The 20,065-nt window shown below is 36.0% G+C and overlaps 1 protein-coding gene across 2 annotated transcripts in view; it reads left to right on the forward strand.

The window, feature by feature from the left end:
* The first annotated feature begins 2,579 nt into the window (after positions 1-2,579).
* LOC124308834 (odorant receptor 13a-like) overlaps positions 2,580-20,065 on the forward strand; it is a 117,322-nt gene continuing 99,836 nt past the window's right edge. For both annotated transcript variants that reach the window (XM_046771966.1, XM_046771965.1), the window contains exon 1: positions 2,580-2,624. The gene's annotated coding sequence lies outside the window, so the exon portion shown is untranslated. The remainder of the gene's footprint in view (positions 2,625-20,065) is intronic.

Here is a 20,065-nt window from a genome sequence, read left to right on the forward strand (position 1 = left end):
ATCATCCCCAACCTATCTAATTGCGATGTTGCCATCCGGTCAATTAACACAAAGAATGTATTCGAAGTATGGTGAAAATATTATTTTCGGTCTGAGGGCGAACACTGTTGCAGTCGTTGAACGTTTTCCGGGCGCACAATCATACGTCGGGACGTATCTCATTCCTCGCTGATCTGACGACGCTCGATCCAATTGGCTTTGCGTTCATCGTCATCTGGTTCGATGTCCGAAAGATCGCGATCACCTCATTTCCCCCATTTTTGAAAATGCAGGATTAATGTTATGTCCCGAACATATATCCTGTGCTGTCTGCGCGGTTGCGCGCGAGCTCTCCGGACACATTCAACGAGTCGCCGAAGATCTTGGAGCGAAAACTCCGAAGTCGCGTCGCTGAATCCTATAATTATTTCTTCGCCGGTAAACTGGTTATTACGTATCATGATGACTTTAGCGCTTTCGTCTCACAAGAATTATAGAAGGGTAATTTCACCGGGAAAAGTTGACGCGAGGGATTTTATTAAAAGTGAGAATCGTAACCGGACAAATTGTGGAAAACTATCGGAATGTGCGCGTCTCTCTGAAATTCAAATTACACCGATTATGAGCAGGAGCACGATATTTACCCGTGAAGTGACAGTGGTCGTGGCACTTTTTCTCCTCAGGGGTAAACGGCTTTTCGCAAATGTGACAATTCTTTGCGCGCATATGACAATCGTGTTGCACTTGGGTAAGGTAAGAATTTGGGAGAGTGATAGTCAAAGCAAACTATTAGCGCGAGTGAAAGTTTACGGATTGTCGTCATCATTCCCCGACCTATCTAATTGTAGTGAACATTCCCTGTCTATCTAATTGCGATGTCGCCAACCGGTCGATTAACGCACAAGAATGTATTCGAAGTACGTGGAAAATATTATTTTTTGCCCGAGGCAAACTATTAGCGCGAAAGTTTACGGGTAACGGCGAAAAATCAAAATGGCTATTCGTCCGACCAAGAAATAAATCACATTATCAAACTGTCTGACGATAAAAATCAAAATGGCCGCCCATCCGACTGAGCAAAATTCAAAATGGCCGCTGTCTGAATGGCTGCTCGTCAGACGGCAAAATCGGTCGATTATGCTGATGACGTCATAGCGAAAATCATATTATCAAACTGTCGGACGATGAAAAATCAAAATGGCTGCTCATCCGGCTAAGCAAAAATCAAAATGGCCGCTCGTCTGACTAAGCAAAAATCAAAATGGCCGCCATCAAAAAATCAAATATGGCCGCCGTCAAAATGGCCGCCATCAAAAAATTTTCTTATTCAGCATAGTAAAGTTAGAAATAATTGTTTCACCTTGTATTACATCGAAGTTATTATTAACAAGTTCACTGGACATTCTTTTATTTCTTTTTTTGTTGATTTCTCACGTTAGTAAGTATATTGTGATTTTAACATGATTACTGTCAATGTTTCAAGTTTCATAAATAAATTATTTTCAATAAATTTTTTGTTATTTGACATATTGAATGAAATTCGGGGAAGGGGTCATTTGAGACACAACAATTGGGGTCGAATGAGCCATGTTTAGTCATGTTGAAATGACTTCTAATATTCAGTCACGTTAAGAAAAATAATAAAAAGGTTAATGAGAAGAAGAAAAAAAATGTAAAGAAAACAAAACTTCCGTCAGACACCAAAGAGGATGATTATTTTTGTCTAGTGTGCGCTGAGTCCCATTCAATCAGTGTCCCAGGAGAAGAGTGGGTACAATGCACTAGTTGCCGAGATTGGGCTCATGATAAGTGCACTTCTGGTGTCAGTGCATTTTATGTTTGTATTAACTGTGACAGTAACTGAACTATTTGAGTGTTTTTTTTTTCAATACGAAATTTATTTGAGTTTGTTTTTGTTTCTATGAGGAATCTCAAATATTTTATTATGTTTTTGTTTCTATGTTTCATATATTTTAATGTGACAAGTCAGTATAACCCAATGGCTCTAGTGACCCCGTTGGGTGGTTCAAAAGACCCTGCCTGTGGGGTTTTTTTTAATTATTTCGAACCAATTGGGGGGGGTAAGACCATTAAAATTCGATTTTTCCCTTCTTCAGGACAGGTCTAATCTACTTATAGAGATATAGAGTCTACTGTGTCCGGTTTATAAGTACAAATAATTGATATCAATCCTTTTTTTTTCAAATCAATTTATTTTACATTTTTCACTTCATATTTAGTTCGAAGTTGACTTCGAATCTCATTGATTTATGAAAATTTTCGATCTTCTCCTTCAGTCGTCTGAGCTCACGGTAGATTTGATTGTTTATTTGCAAGTTTCCCCAGAAACTTCTTTCGCCCGAGTCAGTTTCCGTTCTCGTGAGAAAGAATCGAACGTTTCTTTACAGCTACTGGGAACTATTCATGAGGTTCGTGAGGATTGTTTGATAAAACAAACGAAAAACGAGGTACGCGTAAGCCATTTTGCGATATCGTCGATCCTTTTTTGGTAATTGCAACGACGGATCAGTTTCTGAGATTTGCTCTATTTTTTTAGTTAAACAAGGCTTTAATGTATAAATAGATAATAGAGACATCTTCTCTACCTGCTTTCTACACCTGCACCTGCATTTTCCTCTATTCTCGTAAGTAAGGTTTTCTTTTTTCTATTTCGTCAAGCCACGAAGTTACTTGTATCGTATCTTTTGTACATCTTTTCTCTTTTCGTACTTTCTCTGGTGGTTTGCTCTGCGTGAGCAACGTGGGATTCATCTAATACCGCAAGCAGGGTTGCAAACAATGCATTACTTTTTTAATTGCATTAGTGTTTTCATTGACAGATTAAATTTAATGATTCAATGAATGTTATTGCAATTGAATCATGTAATTTAATGGTTCAATGGAAATTATTTCCATTATGAATTGAAAAAGTAATAGTTACCGCATTACTTTTTGATTAAAAAATTTGCAACCCTGACCGCAAGTGACTTCGCAACGGTCAGCACTTATTTAATTTGTATCGAGTATTGCCTATTTTCTTGATCTTGCTTTGCTAGAATTGATTGATTCACCTGATATCGATGAACAGCAGCGGCTTACTATCTTTTTGCTCACTGTTGAATAGCTTCAATTGCCTTGTTTGACTTGAATTTGATCATTTATTGTTTCTCTGCAGTGATCGGTGACTTAATTGGCTTACAATTTTTCACAGTTTATCTTTGTCACTTATTATCTTTTCTTTATGTTTTCCACATCTCTAATTTGATCGTAAGTTGGGTCGCTCACCTAATATATCCGACTGAGTAACATCGTAAGCTTACCTCGTGCGCGACCTTAAATCGCTGCGCTTTATGAACACATCGTCCTTTGACTTTGGAGTATTGCTCCGTATTGTACATCTTTCTCATCACCTTTCTTCTCCTATACCGATGTTAAGTAGTTTGTCCCTCTAGCTTATAAGACATCGCGTTGTAATTTTTTCTATTATCCTTTATTGATCGTCGAAAATATCCGAGCCCTTTTCTATTTCTTCTAGCTATCTCTTATCCACCTCATACCTATATCGCAAGATAGACTCCACGTATTTCTTTTATAATTTACATTTTAGTATCAATTCTCTGAACATTCCTTCGAGTATCTTGTGTCTGTAAGCTGCAACTTCAGTTTCGTCATCACTCGATCGACTTGTATTTTTTTGCATTTCGGTATCATTTCTCCCATCATTCTGCTCGACCTACGAATTATCGCATCTGTTTACCTGTACTGTGATGACACAATTCTCTTGCCGTGTTGTTCTGCTTTCGTTTGAATCGCTAACGTTTACTTGGAGGATCTTAGTCTTCTAGTCTCCTGTCTCACTAATTTGTTAAGTTTCACTTTCAGCTCTTTCTCCGGCTGTAAATAATGTCTCTTCCGTTTTTTCTTTTTTTTTTTTTTGTAGTAAATTTGGCTATCTACAAAATAAAACCAAAAACAGCTTCTAACTTGTAAAGTTCTTAAGAAATTTTTAACGGAGTGTTTGAAAAATTAGAATTTTGCTGGCCTGATAAACAATCATTCCGTGTAAGCAATGATACATTCGTAACAGAACATCTCACAAATCAGTGAGACTAATCTGTTAATTATCAAACTTACGCTGAACCATTTTTCTTCAATTGGGTCCTGAAGATATTGTACAACGTCTTATGTTTTGAAATCGAAAACTTTGTATCCGTACTGTTGCGCTTGATCTTGGATACGTAGGTCAAAGTATTAACGACAATATTTCAAGTCAACGGTTCGACTCTGATTAGAGTCATCCTCAGGACATTATTTAATGTATGTATTGGAAACAATTTCTTTACAAATGTCTTGTTGGTGACAAATTTGAAACAAACATTAATAATACATAATGAAAATATGAATAAAAATCAGGGAAACTAACCTTGTAAAACTTGATCAATTTATAAAAAAATGAAATGTCAATCCATAAAGTACCGTCATTTTTTTTTTTTTTCTTAAATCCAAATAGTACAAAGTGCATATTGCAAAGGTACTAGGATAAACCCAGTGTCTCTGCTATAATTCACAGAATGCGATTAACGCATTTCCTAAATATCTGCAAAACTCTACTCCTTTTATCAATTTGTCATTAATTGTAATTCGTATATTATCAGAAACACTGTCCTCATAACTACCAAAAGTAATGTACACTATTTTCTCTGTGTTCAGTGATAGCTTATTAAAAGCAAGCCAGTTTGAAACTTCCTTTAGATATATATTCATTTTTATCTTCGCCAATGCTCATATATCATCGCTCGGTATCACATCGGTATCATCGGCGAATGATAATATAGAATTATCCGACATGCTTGTTAGTGAGTCATTCACATATATCAAGAATAGTAGTGGGCCTAATATTGTACCTTGAGGTTCTCCAACGTCGATTGAGCGGTAGTTGCTATGAACATTATTAATTTTGACTCTTCGTTCTCTACTATAAATATAACTCCTCAGTAACACCTAGGCCTCACCTCTAACCCCATACCTGTAAATTTTTTGTAGCAATATTTTTCTATCAACAGTATCGAAAGCTTTGGCCAAATCCAGAAACGATACAATAGTTGTTGCGTTACCATTGATGTTGGAATTAGTTAAGGAAGTTAGTTTCTCCGACGCATCGCTAGTCCCTAGATTTCTCATAGATCCGTATTTTTTTTTTTTTTTTTTAATATTATTCCTTTCTTTATAACAATGTTATGTATTCTACAGTGAATTATTTTCTCAAAGATTTTAGCAGTATTTGATATCAGAGAAATTGGTCTGTAATTTTCAACTTTACATTTATGTCTTGATTCGTGGATAGGAATAATTTCAGCTTTCTTCAATGCATCGGGCCATGCACCAAGACTCGTGCACTGAATCAATAATACAGTTAGTGGCATAGCAATATGTTCAACAATAACTTGGACCACTTTAGTACTAATATCATCAACTTTCCCTTTTTCAACTTTCATCTTCTTAAGTATTTTTTTAATTTCATTTTCATTCGCACAATCAAGTAACATAGAACTATTTTTAAAGTCTGGTAGTTTCGTTTTATCGTATTTGTCACAATTGATCCTATCACTCAATTTTTTTCCTATATTACAGAAACAATCAATAAATTCTTCAGCTATATTATCACTATTTTCAATTACCCTATTATTTTCATCAACTATATATTCTATACGGGTTTTTTTTATTAGTCTTATCACCTATTATGGAATTAACAGTGCCCCAAAGTTCTTTTCGATCTTCACTGTATCTAAGAATCTGTTTTTCTTTGAACTTATATTTAGCATCTTTATTAACTTTATCAAGAATTTTTGCATAATTTTTATAATTATCTCTCAGTTCTTTCTTATTGTGATTTAATATCCCCAATTTATATAGATTTTCATTGTGATTACACGATATAATAATAGCCTTAGTAATCCAATTTTTCCTAGGTCTATTTTTCGTGTGAGATTTTTTTTTGCTCTCTAGTGACCCTGTTGGATGGTTCAAAAGACCCTGCCTGTGGGGTTTTTTTAATTATTTCGAACCAATTGGGGGGGTAAGACCATTAAAATTCGATTTTTCCCTTCTTAAGGACAGGTCTAATCTACGTATAGAGATATAGACTCTATTGTGTCTGGTTTATAAGTACAAATAATTGATATCAATCCTTTTTTTTTCAAATCAATTTATTTTACATTTTTCACTTCAAATTTAGTTCGAAGTTGACTTCGAATCTCATTGATTGATGAAAATTTTCGATCTCCTCCTTCGCTCGTCTGAGCTCAGAGTATATTTAATTATTTATTTTCGAGTTTCCCCAGGAAGTTCTTTTGCCGGAGTAAATTCCCGTTCTCGTGAGGAAGAATCGAACGTTTCTTCAGAGATACTAGGAACTATTCATGAGGTTCATGAGGATTGTTTGATAAACCAAAGCTTTTCTTCTTTATTAGCTCCCATCTTGGTTATTAATGCAGACGCTATGGCGAATGAAGTTTTTAAAGATTTTTGTACTCACTATCTGAATTATATTCTGTTTCTGCAAGACATTAAAGTGTCCACTGCCTCCGTCGCCGTTGAAGAGTAGCGAGAATTGTTTCTCATCTTGGGATCCGATTTGGTGTGGATGACTTTGTTCTCCGCGATACACGATTAAACATATCTTAAAAATGTCCGCAGCTGCAGCTAATCCTGCTTCTCCCCCGTAAATTCCATTTTTGTTCATACGTGATTTGTAATCACCAGCTGACCTAATTGTTGAACCGTTTTACTCATTACCTCTAATAAAGCCCGCAAATGTAGACCAATCATCCACTATATTTGAAACGATACTCAGTCTCACCTCTGCGCGTCGACGGGAATCATCTTGATAATTTTCATGTTTATTTTTTTCGTGTCAGAAACAGATACCTATAAAGATATTTGTCAAAGACTGTAATAAACAGCCGATGACAGCTGTCAAAGGAAGCTTTGTTTGCTAGATGCTTTTTGTTTTGTTCTCATCTTATCTCATCCCACCGCCAACTTTGTGCGTATACTATTGTTATTATAGGATTCGGGCTTCTTTGGCTTCAGGCTTCTCTTTCATTTGTTCGAAACTTTTTTATTGGATAGAGAGATTATCCTTATTTACTTTTTTCTTTGGTGATAGTTTTTTCTTCTTTGTAGTTTCAGAATTTGTAATTCCCGCTTCATCGTCGCTGGAATCATTCGCTCCTTTATCGTCAGTTGATAAATCAGGTTTCTCTTTGACTGCGGTGTTGTTCTTTGTAAATTCAGTTTTACCAACAAATCTTTGTAAAGTAGGTTAAACGCTATAATCCGTGTTGTCAATATCTCTCTTTATTTTCTTTTTCAGAATGTCACATTCATGACTGACAGTCGTAAAGTGGTCAATTTTATACTTAGTATTGTAATTCTGGTTGCTGTCGGAGCGATTGCAACATTTCTTACAGTTACCTTCACAATTCATTGTAGCATGTTCACCAGCACATTTCAGGCATTTGACTTATTTATCACACTTGCTACCTTTGTGGTTTAGCATACCGCAATTGTAACAAGGTTTGACACCAGTCATCTCGTAAAGTCTGCAACGTTGTATGCCAATAAATATTTTTGACTGATTTTCTCTCATGACTTTATATATTTCACTAGGAACATCCAGGATCAATAAAGTCAATTTGTCATTTGGGTTTAATTGTCATAGTGTAAAATTTTGCATTCATCAGTCTTATTCTCAAAGTTTCACGAACGAATATCATTTTCTTTTTCATTTAAATTCATTATTTCAAAATTGTTTAAACCAATCGGTCTCATTACTGGATTTTTTGAGATTCTTGTTGTATATTACATGTACTAGAGAGGTTGTGTTTCATTATTGAAGCAACCTTGTCAACACTTTCTGTGTCAAATAATGTTGGTTGACACCTTTTTTTTCTTATTTCTCATCGCTCCGTTGGGTTTATTTATGATTCAACCGCAAACGTGTCAGAAATCGGAACACACGAGTACTCTGTCCAAAGGTCGTTACAGAAAGAGAGTTGGAGAGAAGTCAGTAAATATAACATAACCCATTTCTTGTAACGAGTGAGCATAAATAAGAAGAAGAAAGTAAACGGAACCATAGAAAAAATGTGAGACAAGTGAGAAGGTCAGTCACGTACCTACGAATTCATATCGGTGATTAGTTTAAGCGACATCTGATGTTTACATTAAATCATGCTTGATAATCGTAAGATATGTTTAAAAAAAATGACAAGCCGCTATAAAAAAATATATATATACTTTACGGTCCGGGCAGTTTTCAGAACGTATATATATAAGTGTATGTAAGTATTTTTTTTGATGTATTTTTATTTACAAAATACTTATTACTTGTAGAGTGAAACACACACACTAGTCTGACTGAGCATGCTACAGAAATAGGTTATACATTACTTACTTTGTTCTCTCAGTTCTGTTTATCCACTTTTTGCTTTGCTCTACTTTCCAACTAGCTCTTGGAAATGCGTAACATTTGCACCGACTATTTCTGCCTGTATTTTTACAATGAACAACGCAACAACTATTATGAACCATTTTTATATTCAATTTTTACGTGTTTATTTATAACGAAAGCACGATTGGACGAAATTTTGTCCACTATGAGAGCTGTAATCGATTCAGTTGTCCCCACCATATACTCCGTTCCCTGCCAAAATCAAATTGGTGATTTAACGACAATGCATGTTTTTTTAACGCAGCGTGATGATCATCCGAGTCTTTGTATTCGTACCGATTGATGAATCAATTATTTCGATTGGGATACGATAAGATCAGGTTCTTTTCGTAGCAAAGATTGTTCGTTGAAACGTGATTTTAAAAATCGTTGATCGACCATCATTATAATACAAAACGAATCGACGTGAATTGAAAAATCAAATAAATCGTTCTCTGCATTCAAAAACTGTTGAAATAAACATTTCGCGTAATTTATTGCATGAATTCAATATCGTCGAGTGACGGTCAAGGATGAAGAGATGCGATATTCGCACAGGATTAGGCTTTTTATTCGACGTTTTTAACATCATCAGGTTTCTTTGATGTAAAATGAACAACACGATTTTACACGAGAACAATACGGTGTTTACAATTCAACTAATGTACAAAAATACCACTGTTTAATCTTATTGTTGAACTACTGTGTAAAATTCAAATATTCCAAACTTACATGTATCGACATTACTTGGTACTTATGGTGTTTGTTAAATGGTGTTCAAAAAGGAAGTGACTACCCACATACCTACGTATACTGACAAGCCTATTCTCTTAATGTTAAATTATAACATTTATCTTTGAAAGTCATACATATATTTACGTGTTAGTTGGTATGTTTTTATGTATTGTTTACGCAACAGTCAATGCTTTTCCTCTTGAGAATTTATACAATGTCAGAATGGGGGTAACTTAAATTTTCAACGTCAGTTCTTCTGCTGACTGCCTCGCTTCGGTGGGATGTATCATTTCTTTTACGATCCTCTTCTGCCAGTTGGTTTCTTTGTTTTTAATATTTGTATTTTCTAAATTAAAACTCTGTCCATCCACGAGCGAGTGACAAGCCAACCCTGATCTGTCCGGATTGCGCGTTTTAATATCATATCCGTATACAGCCATCCGTTATTTCAGATGTTGCGACGATTGGCCGATATAACACTTATCACAATTTTTACAATCGATTCTGTAGACAACATTGGTTTATTCCAGTGTGGCTGTTTTTCATTTTCAAGTCATGAATATATGATTCAACTTATTAGTTGTGACGGAATGCCTGTTTTCCATAACGATACAATTAAATAAATTAAAATAATAAATCATTTTGTACATCTCCTTCACCACATCTCCGTGTCAATTTGACAGAAGAACGCGAACAAAGAAAAACACACCGTCATTTCTTATCGTGTGTATGGTGAAGTTGTGCTTGCTTGCATAAAAGTTGGATAATATGTGGAAATGTAATATAAATATGTGTACAATGTAAACTTATCAATAGCGATCCGATCGTGATTTAGCCTCGTGTTTGTCCAGTGTCGTCCGTTGATTTATTCGATCCTATTTTCTGCCTCTTCGTAATTTCCATTATTATTTATATTTGCCTTTTTTGGGGTGTAATTTAGGTGACTGTTCAACGTTAATAATTCAGTATGTCTTCGATAAAATTGGTTTTTTCGAAAATTTCACTCCATTTTCAGATGTATATGTTTATCTTTCGAACGTGTTATCGGTTCAGTTGCCGTAGAGGGAGTGAGAGCCAGAAACGGTGAGGACTAGATTCATAGGCCACGACCGCGATGGTCAAGCCTTTACACGATCTACATTGAACTCTTGTTGTGATTTTGGCAGGCTTGTTCGACTGTTACATAGTAACTTTGTACGAGACATTGATGTTTTCTATAAATATTGTCTTTTTGATGTTTTGTGACGGGTCATCGATAAACGGGACTGATCCAAGCCCTTTCGTTTCTTAGTATCGATGTTATCAACGTTATTATACATGCGACTATCGTAGTGTTTTTCTATTTGTTGTTCTTGTAAATGCCAGATCAATTTTCCTGTATAGTCATTTTTATTTAGAGTTTTTGGTACCAATTCCATCAAATAGGCCTATTGCTACACTATCTTTTTATATTGAAGCGAATGGTGAGATTGATAGTGAATGTATCTGGCAGACCAAGTTTCATCGTGAAATCAATCAGTTTTCACTCTTCCTTCGTAGTCAGTTAATCACGTATCCAGAATGCTAATTCGGTTGTTTTCTTTTCAATTTCATACGTCAACTTTATACGTGGATGATAGAAATTGAATGCATTTACTAGTTGTTGGATGTTGTCCTTGTGCACACATGTTATTGTATCGTCCACGTATCGTTTGTAGAAAATTAATTCGAAAGGCAAAGAATTGATGGAAGTCTGTTCTAGTTTTTCCATTACCAAATTACCTGCACTCGGACTAATTGGTGATCCCATAGCTACTCCATAGATTTGTTCGCAAAAATTTCCCTTCATCGCTATGCTATTGATTAGATCATTGGTCTGTTTCGCTATTCCATTAGTCAAGTCTTTGCGTGCTTTATAGTTCTGTGTATGATTAGGAATTTCTTCATTTCTTTTTTTTTTTTTTTTTTCGACATAATCTTCCCTGTCCATAATGGCAGTACTATCGCCTTCATTCGCTTTTGTAGTAACAATGCTCTTATGTGATCTAAGAAATGCTTGTGCCTTTTTATAATAAGAATTACACTCTCTTGAATTGCTGATATCAAGGACTTGTCTAGCGGCATTCGCTCCAACTCTATCCTTGGTTATAACATATTTTCATGCTAAAACAGTCTCAACGGAACATATTGGCTCATTAATAGAAATGTCTTTTTTATTGCATGGTATAACATGTTTAGGACCAAGAGCTATCATGTTGTGAATGTTACCAGGTATCTCGTGCTTAGTTAGATTAACACACCAATTCTTTTGTACGTCAACATTTTGCCACGTTTTAACCTCTAATGCATTAAGTTTTTTGATGTCGTTCAATTTGATATTTAGAAACGTTCTTTCGGAGCTCTTAATGTCAGCGTTGAATCTATCCAGTTCTTATCGACTCGAATTATTTGCATGAAATTCGACAATTTGTTGATCATTTTTTTTTTTTATTGAACGCTGCTACTTCTTGACGGTATTTATGCGCTATTTTCAGATTGAGAACAACCGTTGTAGCTGTTTTAGTGACTTTTTTGAAAAAATTGTCGTTAGTTAAGTGAGCAATATTATTAAATTTAAATGTGACAAAGGATGAAATCAACCCTTATTTCTTACATTTGAGAAGGAATATTTGTCCATTTCTCATTAAAGACAGTTTGTCTCGAGTTTTTTTTATCTTGTTTATGTTGATGTTGATGATTTCGTTGTCCCGTTTATAAGGTGTCTTGATTCTTTGTTCCGGCATTTTAGACGAGATATCCGTACTTCCTTCTTGAACACCATGTAACAAACACCACAAGTGCCAAATAATGTCGATATATGTAAGTTTGGAATATTCGAATTTTACACAGTAGTTCAACAATAAGATTAAACAGCGGCATTTTCGTACATTAGTTAAATTGTAAACACCGTATTGTTCTCATGTAAAATCGTGTTATTCATTTTACATTAAATAAACCTGATGACGTTAGAAACGTCGAATGAAAGCATAATCGTGTGCGAATAGTGCATCGTTTCATTCTTGACCGTCACCTATCGATATTGAATTTATGTATTATCAACACAGTCACGAACGCATTAGAGATTACGGGAAAGGATGAAATTGTGAAAAGCAGGTAGGTATATGGGAGGTCTGTCTGTAAAACGGTTTTATACAGTCTTCGAGCAGATACTTTTACACTTGCACTGAGTCACAAATGTTTGGCAGTTCTGGGTAATAAAGGGGTGGAATCGGTAAGTGGTTCGATGGTTTTTCCAGGATATTCCGGGAAGGATCGAGAATTTTTCCGGATCCATTGCTTGTACAGACTGATCAAAAATGTAACGCGAGAGTCGACGATTAAGCTCATGTGGTACTCCTACCTTTATTGGCCGAGAAAACTCGTGAAATGGCCTCGTAAAGTGACTCAATGTTTTTTGCGTATCAAATGAATATTTACTCTTGAAAATACGTGATTGAAGTATCTTTGAGATCAAGGTATCCGATTCGACCATAAAAATTCATTTCTCACGCGCATTTAGACTATTTGGAGCCCTCGAAGTTGACGAATTTTTAATTATTTTTTCAAATGGCGTCCGTGGAACCAAACTATGGTTTTCTTTTTTCACAGTCTATCCTAGTCACTTATTATCTTTTCTTTATGTTTTCCACATCTCTAATTTGATCGTAAGTTGGGTCGCTCACCTAATATATCCGACTGAGTAACATCGTAAGCTTACCTCGTGCGCGACCTTAAATCGCTGCGCTTTATAAACACATCGTCCTTTGACTTTGGAGTATTGCTCCGTATTGTACATCTTTTCCATCACCTTTCTTCTCCGATACCGATGTTAACGTAGTTTGTCCCTCTAGCTTATAAGACATCGCGTTGTAATTTTTTCTATTATCCTTTATTGATCGTCGAAAATATCCGAGCCCTTTTCTATTTCTTCTAGCTATCTCTTATCCACCTTATACCTATATCGCAAGATAGACTCCACGTATTTCTTTTATAATTCACATTTTAGCATCAATTCTCTGAACATTCCTTCGAGTATCTTGTTTCTGTAAGCTGCAACTTCAATTCCGTCATCACTCGATCGACTTGTATTTTTTTGCATTTCGGTATCATTTCTCCCATCATTCTGCTCAACCTACGAATTATCGCATCTGTTTACCTGTACTGTGATGACACAATTCTCTTGCCGTGTTGTTCTGCTTTCGTTTGAATCGCTAACGTTTACTTGGAGGATCTCAGTCTTCTAGTCTCCTGTCTCATTAATTTGTTAAGTCTCACTTTCACCTCTTTCTCCGGCTGTATTTGATCTCCGGCTGTAAATGATGTCTCATCCTTTTTTTCTTTTTTTTTCGTAGTAAATTTGATTATCTACAAAATAAAACCAAAAACAGCTTCTAACTTGTAAAGTTCTTAAGAAATTTTTAACGGAGTGTTTCGAAAATTAGAATTTTGCTGGCCTGATAAACAATCATTCCGTGTGAGCAATGATACATTCGTAACAGAACATCTCACAAATCAGTGAGACTAATCTGTTAATTATCAAACTTACGCTGAACCATTTTTCTTCAGTTGGGTCCTGAAGATATTGTACAACGTCTTATGTTTTGAAATCGAAAACTTTGTATCCGTACTGTTGCGCTTGATCTTGGATACGTAGGTCAAAGTATTGACGACAATATTTTAAGTCAACGGTTCGACTCTGATTAGAGTCATCCTCAGGACATTATTTAATGCATGTATTGGAAACAATTTCTTTACAAATGTCTTGTTGGTGACAAATTTGAAACAAACATTAATAATACATAATGAAAATATGAATAATAATCAGGGAAACTAACCTTATAAAACTTGATCAATTTATAAAAAAATGAAATGTCAATCCATAAAGTACCGTCATTTTTTTTTTTTTTCTTAAATCCAAATAGTACAAAGTGCATATTGCAAAGGTACTAGGATAAACCCAGTGTCTCTGCTATAATTCACAGAATGCGATTAACGCATTTCCTAAATATCTGCAAAACTCTACTCCTTTTATCAATTTGTCATTAATTGTAATTCGTATATTATCAGAAACACTGTCCTCATAACTACCAAAAGTAATGTACACTGTTTTCTCTGTGTTCAGTGATAGCTTATTAAAAGCAAGCCAGTTTGAAACTTCCTTTAGATATATATTCATTTTTATCTTCGCCAATGCTCATATATCATCGCTCGGTATCACATCGGTATCATCGGCGAATGATAATATAGAATTATCCGACATGCTTGTTAGTGAGTCATTCACATATATCAAGAATAGTAGTGGGCCTAATATTGTACCTTGAGGTTCTCCAACGTCGATTGAGCGGTAGTTGCTATGAACATTATTAATTTTGACTCTTCGTTCTCTACTATAAATATAACTCCTTAGTAACACCTAGGCCTCACCTCTAATCCCATACCTGTAAATTTTTTCTAGCAATATTTTTCCATCAACAGTATCGAAAGCTTTGGCCAAATCCAGAAACGATACAATAGTTGTTGCGTTACCATTGATGTTGGAATTAATTAAGGAAGTTAGTTTCTCCGACGCATCGCTAGTCCCTAGATTTCTCATAGATCCGTATTTTTTTTTTTTTAATATTATTCCTTTCTTTATAACAATGTTATATATTCTACAGTGAATTATTTTCTCAAAGATTTTAGCAGTATTTGATATCAGAGAAATTGGTCAATTTTTTTTTGAAATTTTCAACCTTACTTTTATGTCTTGATTCGTGGATAGGAATAATTTCAGCTTTCTTCAATGCATCGGGCCATGCACCAAGACTCGTGCACTGATTAAATAATACAGTTAGTGGCATAGCAATATGTTCAACAATAACTTGGACCACTTTAGTATCAATATTATCAACTCCCCCTTTTTTAACTTTCATCTTCTCAAGTATTTTTTTAATTTCATTTTCATTCGTACAATCAAGTAACATAGAACTATTTTGAAAGTCAGGTAGTTTCGTTTTATCGTATTTGTCACAATTGATCCCATCACTCAATTTCTTTCCTATATTACAGAAATAATCAATAAATTCTTCAGCTATATTATCACTATTTTCAATTACCCTATTATTTTCATCAACTATATATTCTATACGGGTTTTTTTTATTAGTCTTATCACCTATTATGGAATTAACAGTGCCCCAAAGTTCTTTTCGATCTTCACTGTATCTAAGAATCTGTTTTTCTTCGAACTTATATTTAGCATCTTCATTAACTTTATCAAGAATTTTTGCATAATTTTTATAATTATCTCTCAGTTCTTTCTTATTGTGATTTAATTTCCACAATTCATATAGATTTTCATTGTGATTACACGATATAATAATAGCCTTAGTAATCCAATTTTTCCTAGGTCTATTTTTCGAGTGAGATTTTTTTACTCTCAGATTTTTGTACGAATGTGATATGCAATGTTTAATTTCATCTATAAGAAGACCTGTTGTAAAATTCGGATCGTACATTATTAGTCTTAGCCGATCTACTTTCTTTGCATTTCTTTTTAGTTTGCGATAGCTAAGTATTTTCATATTATTATCTACTTGAGTTTGTTTAGTTACATTTCTCAAGCTCAGTAACAGTGGGTAATGATCAGTTATTTTTGGTAGCAATTTCATAGCTTTGTAATCGACATCGTTTGTTTTAATAAAAATATCGTCTATGCAGGTACATGTATCCAAATTTGCTTCAGGTCTAGTTGTAGTTTCAAAACATTGTTTATATCCATATTCAAGCATACTAGTAAAAAATTCCTTTCCTATTGTATCTAGATTCACTATATTTATATTAGAATCACCAACTATCTGGTGGTTATTGCAATTTTTTACTTTCTATGAGAAATTTCTTCAAGCTGCAAACAAAATCAGTCCTTGTTACGTAGTATAGATATCACAGTTCTAGACCAAGCCATTACGTAACCAGGTGACGTAACCATGTGACGTAACCGGCTGACGTGCCCACGGCGGCTATTTTGAAAATGGCGGTCATTTCGACGGCGGCCATTTTTGATTTTTTGATGGCGGCCATTTTGATTTTAGCTTAGTTAGACGAGCGGTCATTCACACAGCGGCCATTTTGATTTTTGCCTAGCCTGATGAGCAGCCATTTTGATTTTTCATCGTCCGACAGTATGATAATGTGATTTATTTCTTGGTCGGACGAACAGCCGTTTTGATTTTTCGCATAATAAATAAATAAATGAATAAATAAATAAATAAATAAATAAATAGATAAATAAATGTTTAGTATGTGAATTCACATTTTCAAATCCAGTCCAAATGGTTTCCGCATGATGGCGGATCGCCCGAGGCGTCAAGCGTAAATATTCACAATAATTAAACGTGTACAGTTTTATCCTATAGCTATCAGGGGGCTGGGACAAACCCCCAAGGTAGGGTGTCGGTCTGTCCAGGTATCAATATGGAATCTCGAGCTTTTTCACATCATGTAGAGTGGGGGGGAATTTGATACCTGTACAGTCCAACTCGGAGATAAAGCGGCGATAATGGCTAGTTCTATCGGTGGGGGTGTTGGCCGGGTGGCGGGCTGCAGTGATGGGCCAGAGAAGGCATCTTTCATCTTTGTTTTTCACGTTCACCACCGCCCTCTTCCGCTGAATGTCCTTGGGCAGCTCAACGAACGTCGAAAGCCCCGCAGCGAGAGGCTGGTACCGGTTGATATTTCCGAGATTCGTTACAACTCCCGTTCGGATCCGGTTGGCGAAAGTTCGATCTCCAGCACGCCTGCTTTCATCCCCTCGCGGATGAATTTTTGTAGAGGTGGTGGTTGGGGATCGCATAGTTTATTTATGGCACATAACCGCATGAAAATTCGAGCTTGTTGAATTCCCCACCAAGATATTTCATTTGCAGGCGATTTTGCCCAGCCATGTTGCACATTTCAGCCAACTGATTTGAATCTTCTTGCAGGACCCTTGCGATTCTCGGTGGTAAGAAGACGTTGTTATCTTCATCGATCGTTGCCAGAACACATATCCCAAATTTCGTTTTGACCAGCCGTAAGCCCGTGATGTTGTACGCCGCTCCAATTTCAAGTTCCGACATCTTCTTGGTCGGCGGATGCTCCAGACTGCCGACGTGGTTAACTTTTGTTAGATCCATCGCGTTTCAATCGGTTTCTTGTTTTTCACTAGTAAGTGCAGTTCACGACGCGAAGAGACGATGAGGCCCGCGTCATCATCGGAATAGGCCCACGTTTTATATACCACTCACCCCATCGAGTGGGAAATAAGCCTGGAGGTAAACTATTAGCGTAAAAGTTTACGGACCACCATCAACATTCCCAGCCTATCTAATTGCGATGTCGCCACCCGGTCGATTAGCAGAAAAGAATGTATTCGAAGTATAGTGAAAATATTATTTTCGCTCTGAGAGTAAACTATTAGCGTGAAGGTTTACGGGTTGTCATCAACATTCTCGACCTATCTAATTGTGGTGATCATCCCCAACCTATCTAATTGCGATGTTGCCATCCGGTCAATTAACACAAAGAATGTATTCGAAGTATGGTGAAAATATTATTTTCGCTCTGAGGGCGAACACTGCTGCAGTCGTTGAACGTTTTCCGGGCGCACAATCATACGTCGGGACGTATGTTATTCCTCGCTGATCTGACGACGCTCGATCCAATTGGCTTTGCGTTCATCGTCATCTGGTTCGATGTCCGAAAGATCGCGATCACCTCATTTCCCCCATTTTTGAAAATGCAGGATTAATGTTATGTCCCGAACATATATCCTGTGCTGTCTGCGCGGTTGCGCGCGAGCTCTCCGGACACATTCAACGAGTCGCCGAAGATCTTGGAGCGAAAACTCCGAAGTCGCGTCGCTGAATCCTATAATTATTTCTTCGCCGGTAAACTGGTTATTACGTATCATGATGACTTTAGCGCTTTCGTCTCACAAGAATTATAGAAGGGTAATTTCACCGGGAAAAGTTGACGCGAGGGATTTTATTAAAAGTGAGAATCGTAACCGGACAAATTGTGGAAAACTATCGGAATGTGCGCGTCTCTCTGAAATTCAAATTACACCGATTATGAGCAGGAGCACGATATTTACCCGTGAAGTGACAGTGGTCGTGGCACTTTTTCTCCTCAGGGGTAAACGGCTTTTCGCAAATGTGACAATTCTTTGCGCGCATATGACAATCGTGTTGCACTTGGGTAAGGTAAGAATTTGGGAGAGTGATAGTCAAAGCAAACTATTAGCGCGAGTGAAAGTTTACGGATTGTCGTCATCATTCCCCGACCTATCTAATTGTAGTGAACATTCCCTGTCTATCTAATTGCGATGTCGCCAACCGGTCGATTAACGCACAAGAATGTATTCGAAGTACGTGGAAAATATTATTTTTTGCCCGAGGCAAACTATTAGCGCGAAAGTTTACGGGTAACGGCGAAAAATCAAAATGGCTATTCGTCCGACCAAGAAATAAATCACATTATCAAACTGTCTGACGATAAAAATCAAAATGGCCGCCCATCCGACTGAGCAAAATTCAAAATGGCCGCTGTCTGAATGGCTGCTCGTCAGACGGCAAAATCGGTCGATTATGCTGATGACGTCATAGCGAAAATCATATTATCAAACTGTCGGACGATGAAAAATCAAAATGGCTGCTCATCCGGCTAAGCAAAAATCAAAATGGCCGCTCGTCTGACTAAGCAAAAATCAAAATGGCCGCCATCAAAAAATCAAATATGGCCGCCGTCAAAATGGCCGCCATCAAAAAATTTTCTTATTCAGCATAGTAAAGTTAGAAATAATTGTTTCACCTTGTATTACATCGAAGTTATTATTAACAAGTTCACTGGACATTCTTTTATTTCTTTTTTTGTTGATTTCTCACGTTAGTAAGTATATTGTGATTTTAACATGATTACTGTCAATGTTTCAAGTTTCATAAATAAATTATTTTCAATAAATTTTTTGTTATTTGACATATTGAATGAAATTCGGGGAAGGGGTCATTTGAGACACAACAATTGGGGTCGAATGAGCCATGTTTAGTCATGTTGAAATGACTTCTAATATTCAGTCACGTTAAGAAAAATAATAAAAAGGTTAATGAGAAGAAGAAAAAAAATGTAAAGAAAACAAAACTTCCGTCAGACACCAAAGAGGATGATTATTTTTGTCTAGTGTGCGCTGAGTCCCATTCAATCAGTGTCCCAGGAGAAGAGTGGGTACAATGCACTAGTTGCCGAGATTGGGCTCATGATAAGTGCACTTCTGGTGTCAGTGCATTTTATGTTTGTATGAACTGTGACAGTAACTGAACTATTTAAGTGTTTTTTTTTTTTTCAATACGAAATTTATTTAAGTTTGTTTTTGTTTCTATGAGGAATCTCAAATATTTTATCATGTTTTTGTTTCTATGTTTCATATATTTTAATGTGACAAGTTAGTGTAACCCAATGGCTCTAGTGACCCCGTTGGGTGGTTCAAAAGACCCTGCCTGTGGGGTTTTTTTTAATTATTTCGAACCAATTGGGGGGGTAAGACCATTAAAATTCGATTTTCCCCTTCTTAAGGACAGGTCTAATCTACTTATAGAGATATAGAGTCTACTGTGTCCGGTTTATAAGTACAAATAATTAATATCAATCCTTTTTTCTTTCAAATCAATTTATTTTACATTTTTCACTTCATATTTAGTTGGAAGTTGACTTCGAATCTCATTGATTGATGTAAAATTTCGATCTTCTCCTTCAGTCGTCTGAGCTCACCGTAGATTTGATTGTTTATTTGCAAGTTTCCCCAGAAACTTCTTTCGCCCGAGTCAGTT

This window comes from Neodiprion virginianus, chromosome 7 (genome assembly GCF_021901495.1).
Source record: "Neodiprion virginianus isolate iyNeoVirg1 chromosome 7, iyNeoVirg1.1, whole genome shotgun sequence".
Taxonomy (NCBI): Eukaryota; Metazoa; Arthropoda; class Insecta; order Hymenoptera; family Diprionidae; genus Neodiprion; species Neodiprion virginianus.